Source organism: Primulina huaijiensis, chromosome 9, assembly GCF_012295235.1.
Source record: "Primulina huaijiensis isolate GDHJ02 chromosome 9, ASM1229523v2, whole genome shotgun sequence".
Taxonomy (NCBI): domain Eukaryota; kingdom Viridiplantae; phylum Streptophyta; class Magnoliopsida; order Lamiales; family Gesneriaceae; genus Primulina; species Primulina huaijiensis.
In genome coordinates, this window is record NC_133314.1 from 6939767 (window position 1) to 6950777 (window position 11011).

Below are 11011 nucleotides of genomic sequence, written 5' to 3' on the forward strand. Positions count from 1 at the left end.
TATGATTGAATTCCTTCTCATTTAATTGTGTTTCTTTGTGTTTATTCTACTGCAATCTACTGGCCATAAATTGTATGTTATCTGATTCATTCTATACTTCGGGAGAGGGATTAGGATTATAGATCATTAAGAACACATCGTTGAATGTTTATAACGTTCGGAAGGCGTATAACTTTAGCGAGGCTTAGGTAAGAGCATTGTTTGCATTTATCAATTAAACTTAGATTTGATTAGGAATAATTGAATCGAAGTTAGATTGATACAATTTATTCGTCACTTGGGAAATGGGGAATAAAACAAGTAAGTATTCTTGGCTATTAAATGATTGGAATTCGTGGATATAAATTGAACTGAACATAATTGTCGTGGACACTTAGTGAAATCATTTCTCTAGATATTTTCCTCAGTTTGGTGATTAGTTAATAATTTTGCGATTCATTAATTCCAAGTAAACCAACCTTTTTATTTGATTTTTCTAGATAAAGTCGAGAATATTTTAATTACAAGCACTGATATACGTTTTTATACACACTCCTCGTGGGATCGACACTCGTACTCAAAATTTCATTTTACTATAACTTGACGTCGTGCGCTTGCGAGCAATCAAGAAAACACGCAACAGAAAGTGCGAAAATAAACTGACTAACAGATAGAATAAAATTGAAATTAAGACACAAAAGATTTATGGATGTTCAGATATTTCAATCACTCCTACGTCACCCCTTCTTTCTAGAAGATATGATATTCACTAAAAGGCTTTGATCAATACAAAGACTTGTACTTACCTACTTCAGTTTTAGACTTAACAATGCAAAACTAAAACTCTTAGTTTCGATACAGTTTACAGTACTCGACTGAACTGAAACTACTTAGCACAACTGATCTCTAAAAGATCGAATAATACAACAGTAAATGTTTGTTCTTGTAAGCTCAAATTATAGCCTTGAATGCTATGAATGTATATGCTAAGTGTGAGTTTTGAAATCTTTTGAATATGAACAGAAAGCTTGTGAAGAGATTTCAGCATAATAACAACTTGGTTGATTGAACAGTTACATGTATCTCCGCTGCTCTTCTCGGCTATTTATAAGCTTTGCTTCCAACGGTAACAATGAATGCGACTTGAATCTTTATATCCGTTTTTGCCACGTCAACATTCTTCTAACAGTAGTACACTATATCCTTGCTCAAATGCGGCGTTCCCACTACAAGTTGCAGTCTGCTTTTGTACAATTTGTCGGTTGATAGCTACATTCCTTAACTGATGACGTGTACAACTGTTTTATCAATTTTGATAAAGCCGATAGGATAAGCTGATTGTTAGTAACTGATCAGTTCCAACTGATCATCCAGTCGTCTACAATCTTCAGTTAGCTTAGTTCAATTGCCGTTGATTTTCTGCGCACTAATCTTCAGTTAGGAAACCAATAGTTTGCGTAATTTAGATCAGTTCTTTTCAGTCTTCTTGATCAGTTTGTTCAATATTTTACGCTCAATTTGTCAAACTACCAAATTAAGTTTCCAACATTTATTTTTCCTTAAATATTTGCAAGGCTTCCTAATATGACTAAAAATGATTTAATTTTTCTAAAAATGTTAGAGTTTGAATTATTTTACGAGTCGAGCTCGATTATTCCCGAGAAGTCGGTTTTAGACAAACAAGAAGTTTTTAAAAGATAAAAAATATTATTTTTTAAAAGTAAATTTTATAAAATTTTGTATTTCAATTAAATAAGAGTTATGGGGTCCAATTTAACCAAATGGAGTTGGCCCAATTGCTCCTATGCTTGGAGGCCCAAAACCAAAGCTCATTAGCATGAAATTAAATCTATAAATAAGTAAACCAAGTGTTTATTCACCCCAAAAACACTTGATTCAGCCAAAAACACACATCACACACACTATAATTTTCAAAATCAAGGGAAGGAATAAAATCAAGGAGTCTTCGTCGTCCGATTGTCCAACTTCGCACCTTCGCCAACGATCGTTTATTCGAGCGTTATAAACGCAAAGGCGCGTTTTGTAAACTCTTTTAAACATCATACAAATCATAATATGCATTATTTAATTATTTATGCATGAAAAAATAGGTGTATGATTATTTTTACGGTAGAACGTATATTTTCAAAAATACGACGATTTTTCGTTTATATGAAAAACTTTATGAACCCAACGGACACGCTGTCAACTAAAGTTGATTTTTAAACAAAACATGATAAATTTTTTCGGAAAAACAAGGCTGGAAATCGAGGGCAAGAGAGGAGAGGACCGAGGGTTTGTATGGTTTGCACTTGGTTCATGCTCGACTGCTGTGCATGGGCTGTTGGGGCTCGGCTTGGTTGCATCTGTGCATGGTCCAGGGTCTATTAGAGTAAGGTGGGCTTGGTGGTGGCTCGGCTGGAAGATTCCTAGTTGGCTAGGAGTCTTAGTGAAGAGGAAGCTCACGCGCAGAATTCTGTGCTCGGTCGCTGGACCTGTGCGCGAGCTAGGATTAGGTTCTAAGGGTCAGGGTTGGTCAGGAGGGTGTCCAGGTGGGTTGGCTTGGGTTTGGCTTGAGGTGGCTTGGGCGTGGCTCAAGTAAATCGTGAGATGGCTCGGTGTTTTCATGCAAGGGTCAAAAACGAGAATATAAGAACATAAATTGGAACCATGGGTCAACGGGTGTGGTTCATTACTCACAAGGGTAGTTTAGGTAATAAAAAGTCTATGTTTAAAGTTTGGGATCAAAATATTAAGTTTTGAAATTATTCGGGAATTAAACGCCCCACGAATCGTTAATTAGGAAATTAATTGAAAAGCCTTAAATTAAGATGAATAAAATTATGAAAAATTAGATATAAGCTTAAATAATTATTTGGGATAAGCACATGTCATTAAAAGTAAGAAAAAATTAAAATCGATAAATTTTACATCTAGGGGCAAAACGGTCATTTTACACTTGGGAAATACGTAAAATCTTGACAGCGCCCCGAAGGATCATAATGCATGTTAAATGATTCAAAATGATGATTTTGATGAGAATATGATATTTTATGATTTATGGTAAAGCTGTGTAATTTTTACTTTTAAAATGCTATTTTCCGAAAGTTATGATATTTTATGCTTTTAAAAGAAAAAGAGAATGAAAAATATTTTGATAGATATGAATTGACTGTCACAAAAGATATGATATATGATATATGATTTTGTGGGGATATCGTGAGGGCCAAGGCCTCAGAGGGATCTCGTTTACTGGACAAGGCCCCAGAGAAGGACCTCGGTTACGAGACAAAGCCCCAGAGGACCCCGACGATCGTATTTCCATGATGGAGCCTAGTGCCCACCCTCATGATCCATGTGGAGCTGAAGACTGATCAGTCGACCAAAGGATAAAAGCTAGTCCTTTCAAGGATCAAACTTCATCCAAAATAATAAATGATTTAAAGCTTTACGATTTTACGATATATGATTTATTTATGCTTAAAAGCTATTTTAAATGGTTTATTTATTTTCAAAAGCTATTTTAAATAAAAGTATGATTTTTAAATGAATGTGATTGTATATGTATTATTTGCTACTCATGTTTAGAACGTGATGAGTCTTTAGACTCACTAGGTTTGTATGATGCAGGACTTGATGATTTGAGGAGGCGCTGACGCTTGAGTAGATCGAGTGCAGTAGTACACTCCCGAGAGACCTTTATGTTTCCGCACTAGCTTCATAGATAAAAGATTTAAAGGATTATTGTTAATGATTTTATTAGAGATTTTTATGCTTTAATTTTATGTTAGTTGATCTTTTTAAAGGTCGACGTAGGATTTTTGGTTAGTTGATGATTTAGGGATATTTTTGTACACTTGCGATTTTAAATGTCACATTATTATGATTTACGAAAATGTTAAGTTATTTTATTAATAATTTTTGAGTTTATGATTTAAAAAAAATGACAAGGTCGTTTCAAGGTCGAAGGCCATCCAAGAAATGCCTCAACTTCTCAGCAGCATCTCTCGCAATGAGAGGCACAAAAAAAAACGTGTCATACCCTCTAGAACACGTGTAGCAGCATCCTCATTGTGAGATGGGGGTGCATTCTCTCTATGATCCTCATGAGTATCGGCTTGCCTATCAGTACTAGGTACGCGCCTAGGAAGCATTATATTTGAACAATTTTCAAATTCTCAAGTTAACCAGCATGCATTTAAATCTAAGCTTCTAACCATTTAGCTTATGAGAACCATTTATCGATCAACTTAAACATATATATCAATTAACATTCAAAAGCATATAAACATGTAACTTAAGCATATAAATCATGTAAGCATACATGTGTCATCATTAAAATCATTTAAACCATTTAAGCTTACTGACTTGAGACTTGACGACTGTGCTTTCCGGAACTGACGGTGGCACAACCTTTTGCAAAAACATTGCTCTAATAACAACTGAAACGTCTACTACTCGTTTTTCTTTAAAATATAATAGAGAAATTTTTTTCTTTAAACTTTTGGATAAATATATGTATATATATATATATATACTTTTGTACTTTTTAAAATAACTCAACCAACTATTTTGCTCACAATCCAAAACGCGGTGCAAAACATAAAATCGTAAACCGTCAACCCAGAACCTAAACTAGTATTTTCAAAAGAGCATAAATATCTTAAATCCTCTCAAAACAACTCAAAAGCATAAAAATCATAAAATCTTTAAAGTACTGTAATATCATAGTAGTGCGGAAAAATAGCATCGGTCCTCGAGTTATGTGCACCATCAGTCCAACCAGTTCAACCATCAAGTCCTCCAATATCATCATAAACATCCTCACCTGCATCATTCACACTTAATGAGTCTAATGACTCAGCAAACCTTAACAGTTATAATAAGTAATATGTATACATCTACATACCACAGTGAAAATACTTTTAATAAGATAGCTTTTCATGAATATGCATAAACTTTAAATCCTTTCATCATATACATATATGTTTCCTTTTATTGAATTCAGATCATTAATTGTGACTTTCGTATCAGATATTGGTCGATTTACCAATCTTACGAATTGCCATGGTACCAGGCGATAGCGACATCAGCGACACTCTCACCCGTCAAATGAGCCTTGACCTTACGTGTCATCATATCATTTCGTATTCGTATTCGTATTAGTCACAATCAAATCATCTCCTTTAAAACCTTTCATCATAGCAATCATTTATAAAAATTCATGCATAAATATCATTTTTTTTTCTTTTAAACCAAGCAAGCGACACATTTTTTAGCATTTATCGTTTTCCATCATAAAACTCCACAATCTTTCAAAATAAACCTTTTAACATTCATTACAGAAATCAAAACACTGTCAAGACGTCTAACAATTTTCAGGTATAAAATAACCGTTTTGCCCCTGGAACCCTAACTTTCCCAATTTACCCTTGGATCTAAAAACGACGACCTGAATCCATCCAAACTTATCATAACACCTTAAAATACACTCATAAATATTTTTTAGACGTAAACTTAAGCTCCTCGACTAAATTCATAACCCGAATTAATTCGAAATACACTCATAACCCGAATTAATTCGAAATTTAACCAAACTCTACCAAACTTTAACAATAGCTTATTAACACCTAAATAACCCTTTTTATCCCAAATCAATCCATTCAAGACCAATAGAATAGCCTAGGATCCCACTAAAAATTTCTGCAAGTTTTTCGATCATAGCCCTTAATCAACCCAACGAGACCCTAACTTACCATCCTAGGACCTAGACCAAACCCTTAGAAACCTACTGGACCAGCCTATACAGCCCATGCACGAGGACATGCGTGAACCTTCCTTTCCTTGAGTGGGGCCTAGTCTAGTGCGGCTAACCGTGCGCCTAGCTTTCCTATCCTCTCCAGCCATGCGTGGACCACCATGGATCGATGCTAGGACCCTCACGAGCCCAGCCCCTCTCCTAGAAAGAACCCCGCGTGGCCCCTTCCTAATTTTCTTTAAAAACCGCAAACCCTTGCCCTTTTGGTCCCTAAAACGTGCAGCCCTTCCATCCTTCCTTTCCAGCCATTAGTTGTGCATCTAAGAATCATTAAACTCACTGTAAATCGATCCTCCTAATAGCCATACCATGGCAGCCCTTTTGTGAATCAATAATGTAGAGCCCGATAAATCAGATTACGTATAAGCCATGCATAATGACTATTATTTAAATTAAAATGATTTTTTTATGCATGAGGGTTAAATTCATTTTGGTTAAGTCATGATCATTTATTTTACACAGAAGTTTAGTTTTATCTTTTCGGTTAAATAAGCGAGGCCGGACTGGAGTTGGAGTATTGAGATAAAAATTTATAATAAAAAAATATTCCTAAATTTAATTTAAGCCAATGAATAATTTATTTTAATGATAGGGAATGTTTTAAGATTTTATTTAATTAATTGGACTTAAGCTAGTAAGTAATTCTCTCATGTCTAATATTTAACTAAAAGCCTAAATTAAAATGTGTAACCAATTGGGATAAATTAATCTAGGAATATTTTATTTAAGAAATTGTAACTTAACATGTTAGTAATTTATTTTAAGACTTAGCCATGCATGCAAGAAAAATTTGAAAGGATCGGTTAATAAATGAAATATGTTTATAAGGGGGGGTTGAATAAACACTCACAGATTATGTTCGTTTTTTGAATGTTGAGTTCAGTTTTAATGATAAACTGAAACTAAATATTTCGTAAATCAATGACAATCAGTTTAACTAAAAAAAACAGTTGCGGAAGTAAACTGAATGAAAGATAGAATAACTAAAGCAAAAGGTAACTGAAGTAAAAACACGCGATTTGTTTCTGGATGTTCGGAGAATGGAATAACTCCTACGTGACCCCTTCTATCACGAAGATAGGATTTCTACTAAAAGACTTTGATCGAATACACTTTTTGTACTGACCCACTTCAGTTTGGTCTCATCAATGCCACAACTGAAACTCTTAGTTCGTGACTGATCTTAGCACAACTTAATAATATAGCAGAGATTACAGTATGCTAACAAGCTCAAAGATGGTAGCCTTGAATGCTACAGATAAAACTTAGTAAGAGAGTGAGCTTTTGATTTCAGCAGAGTAACAACTTGAGTAGAATAGTAGTTCTTGTGTATTTCTTCAGCTGCTCTGTTCGCCTATTTATAGGCTTCTCTTCCAACGGTAACTTGATATAATATTTGAATTTTATATCCGTTGATTTGCCACGTCGATATTCTTCTGACAATCGTACACTGTAGATTCTGAAATGCGACGTTCCACTACAAGTTGCAGTCTGCTTGTACTGATGTCGGTTGAACATCCCTTTCATTTGATGACGTGTTAAGGCTGAGCGATCAGCTGATGAAAGTAGCTGATAAGCTTGCGCTGAGTGAATCAACTGATCAGTTTCCAACTGATCAGTCAGCTGTCTTCAGGAATCCAGTTAGGTTCAACTGATCAGTTAGTTAACTTTGAAAGTTCAGTTCAGCTGGATTCAGTTGCCTAGATACTTCTCGTGATACTTCAGTTGCTTAATACGAGTATTTTATCAGTTGGTTCCGTAGATAAATTGTTTGTCAAACAGCCGAAATTAAGTTTCCAACAATTTCCCCCTTTTTGGTGTTTGACAACACTAAGCAGATGATAACTGATCAGTTACGCTTATAAACATCCTTCAAATTGGTTGTAGATAAAATAATAACTTTCGTGTACAGATTCGTACAATGAAAGAATGAAGTAATCTGTATAAGTGATTCCATGTACAAGTAAATGAATGGTTGTAGCTTAGGTCTCTATTCCCCTTTTTTGTCAAACGCCTCCATTCTGAGAGATAATCTTTTAACATCAGTTGACAGTACTTTAACAGAAGTGGCTACATCTGCTACTGCATTCAGCATAGTGATTTGCATCAAGTCTATCTTTCGGGAAACAGATGTCTCCACAAAGTCAATTCTCTTGCTGATTACATCTTGGGTGACAGAGAGGCTTTCAGCTAAGCCTCTTGATAAACATAAAAATTGTACATTAATTAAATTTTTTATAATATAAATATATAGTTTTTGTTTTATTAAATGTTTAAATATTATATGTTTTATAATAAATTGTATAAAATATAAGTTGTTGTGTAATTACAAGTTTTTACTATTTTTTACAGGTTTGATAAAACAAGAATAAACTGGGCGTTGCAAATGGGATTAAGATGATTCTTGGACCTGTAGAAAGTTGATTATAATATCTACAATATTGTTGACAAGCATGAGATAAAAAACTTCTAACAATAGGGATCAAATTAAGCAACAAATAAAGTTACCAAAAGAGTGGCAGTTGTACTATGCTAGAGTATGTTGGCAATATATCTCAAATTTCTGGGTCAAATGGTTTGAAAAAAATACCAGAACTAGACAACTCAATTATCCACATGTTTTATTTTATGTGGAGAAGCAAAATTGGATGGGAAGATTTTCAAAAGTGATGTGTAATATAATATAATATCTTGGAACACCAATGAAGACTTATGTGTAAAACAATAATATTTTATTTGTGGTTGTCTCCCCAAATTTAGCTATAAATAGGGGTGCATTGTAATGTATTGAGATATCCCTCATTCTATGAACAAACCTTTGAGTTCATAATATTTCTCTCTATATTTTTCCTTTATTCATTTTAATACAATTATCATGTTAATTTCATATTCAAAGTTTTACTTTTTGAATAATGAATAGCTAACTTCCTAAATTTGAGATGATAAGGTGAAACTCTTGGCATGATAATAAGGTTATTAAAAGGTAAGAATCTATGTTTTATATTATTTAATCATTATTTAATGTTTATGTTATATTTATTTTTTTAAGCTTTTTTATACCCTACTTATAAGTGGGAGTTTTGATTTATTGTTGCTATATGTTACACTAAATTCTTGGAACCATTTAAATGTTAGTTTGCTTTTACCAACCATTTAAAGTGGGAACCTTGATTTAGTGTTTACATATATATATAGCACAATAAATACTTGACTACATTTATAAGTTTTGGTATATATTATATACTTATAAGATAATAATTTATAACATAATATAAATATGATTATTTAATATATTGGAACCATTTTATTAAGTGGATTTCAATATTGTTCGTTAATGTTAACTTTATTAAAATACCAAGAGTGGATCTTTTAATCTCAACTACTTAAATTAAAATTTGAACAATTAAAATTTACCCATTAAAGATTCAAACAATTAAAATTAAAAAGAAACAAAAACAAAAACAAAATAAAAAGACATTGTAGTGGACTTGTAATTACCTTAGCTTCCCTGTGGATACGATATCGGACTCACCAAATTATACTACTTGTGGACAACCTGCTCTTGGGAGGGGAAGTATAATTTAATTTCAAGTCTATTTAATTGTGTTTATAGTTTATTTTTCTTTATTTGAATTTTTATTGCTTTTGTGTGTTTTTATTTTTTTTCATTTTTATTTGCATTTGCATGAGCATTTGGTCACGTACACTTAGTAGTCGACTCATTCGAAATAACCCTTTATTTTTACAAAACATGGCAGAAGAACCCATCCAAGAAAATGAAGATGAAATTCAATCTCAACATGATCATGATAGACGAAGAACACTTAGAGATCACATGAATCCTACACGTACTAGTGCACCTTCATGTCTAGTTTTTCCCCCGATGCATCTCATTTCAATTTTTAGCCTTGTATTATACAACTTTTACCCAATTTTCATGGTTTAGATTCTGAAAATACATACATGCATTTACGAGACTTTGAAGAAGTGTGCAACACATATAATGATCTAAATTGTAGCATGAACACCATTCGATTTAAGCTTTTTCCTTTTTCTTTAAAATATAAAGCTAAAAATTGGATACAAAATATTAGATCGGGATCCATTCGAACATAGGATGAATTGCAACAACAATTTGTGAAAAAAAAATTTCCATCTCATAGAACAAATTCTTTCAAAATGCAAATCACCACTTTCACTCAAAAACAAGGAGAAACTTTTTATCAATGTTGGGATAGATATAAAGAATTGCTTAATCTTTGTCCACATCATGGTTTTGAAATTTGGAGAGTTGTTTCTCAATTTTATGAAGGCTTAACACCTAAAGATAGGCAAATGGTTGAATTTATGTGTAATGGAACATTTGAAGATAAAGATCAAAATGAGGCAATTGAGTATCTCGATTCATTAGCTGAAAATGCTCAAAATTGGGACACTATAGGTACAATCGAACCATCAAACAAGATTCAATCTCCTACATCTGGTAGAGGTATGTACACTCTCAGAAATGAACATGATCTTCAAGCTAGATTTACCTCTTTGGCAAGAAAAGTTGAGGCACTTGAATTGAAAAAGAATGGTCAATTAAAATCTGTTCAAGAAATTGCATGTCACATCTGTGATACAAGTGGTCATTCTACAAAAGATTGTCTCACTTTGCCTTCTTTTAAAGAATGTCTCCATGAACAAGCCAATGTTTTAAACAATTTCAAAAGGCCAAATTTTGAACCATTTCTCAAAGTTACAATCCAGGTTGGCGAAATCATCCAAATTTTAGTTGGAGGAATGATAATGCTGCACAATTTTCATAACCACATTTCCAAAATCAACAAAATTTTCAAAATTATGCACCTTATGTTCCTCCACCTAAAAGGAATTTGGAAGATATATTGAATTCTTTCATTGCAAAGTAAGAGTCTATCAATACTCAAACTGCTCAAACCATGACAGATTTGAAAGATACTCTTGCTAAATTTGCATCTGCACTTAATGTTCATGAAAAAGGTAAATTTCCTTCACAACCACAGCTTAATCCCAAGGATCATCATTCACAAACTGGAACTTCTGGAACTCAACCGATGGATCAGGTAAAATCTGTTATTACCCTTCGAAGTGGTAAGGTTGTGGAAAAATCCATTCTTGAACCTTGTGAAGATGATGATAAATCAACTCCAAAGGGTAAGGAAGTGGAACCCATAACTTGCGAAGAGGAGG

The 11011-nt window shown here is 33.3% G+C and overlaps 1 non-coding gene across 1 annotated transcript; it reads right to left on the reverse strand.

Annotated features, from left to right (window-relative positions):
- Positions 1-9965: 9965 nt before the first annotated feature.
- On the reverse strand, positions 9966-10074 carry LOC140985457 (small nucleolar RNA R71). The gene has a single exon (XR_012176776.1). It is a non-coding gene; the product is annotated as a small nucleolar RNA R71 (small nucleolar RNA).
- Positions 10075-11011: the final 937 nt, after the last annotated feature.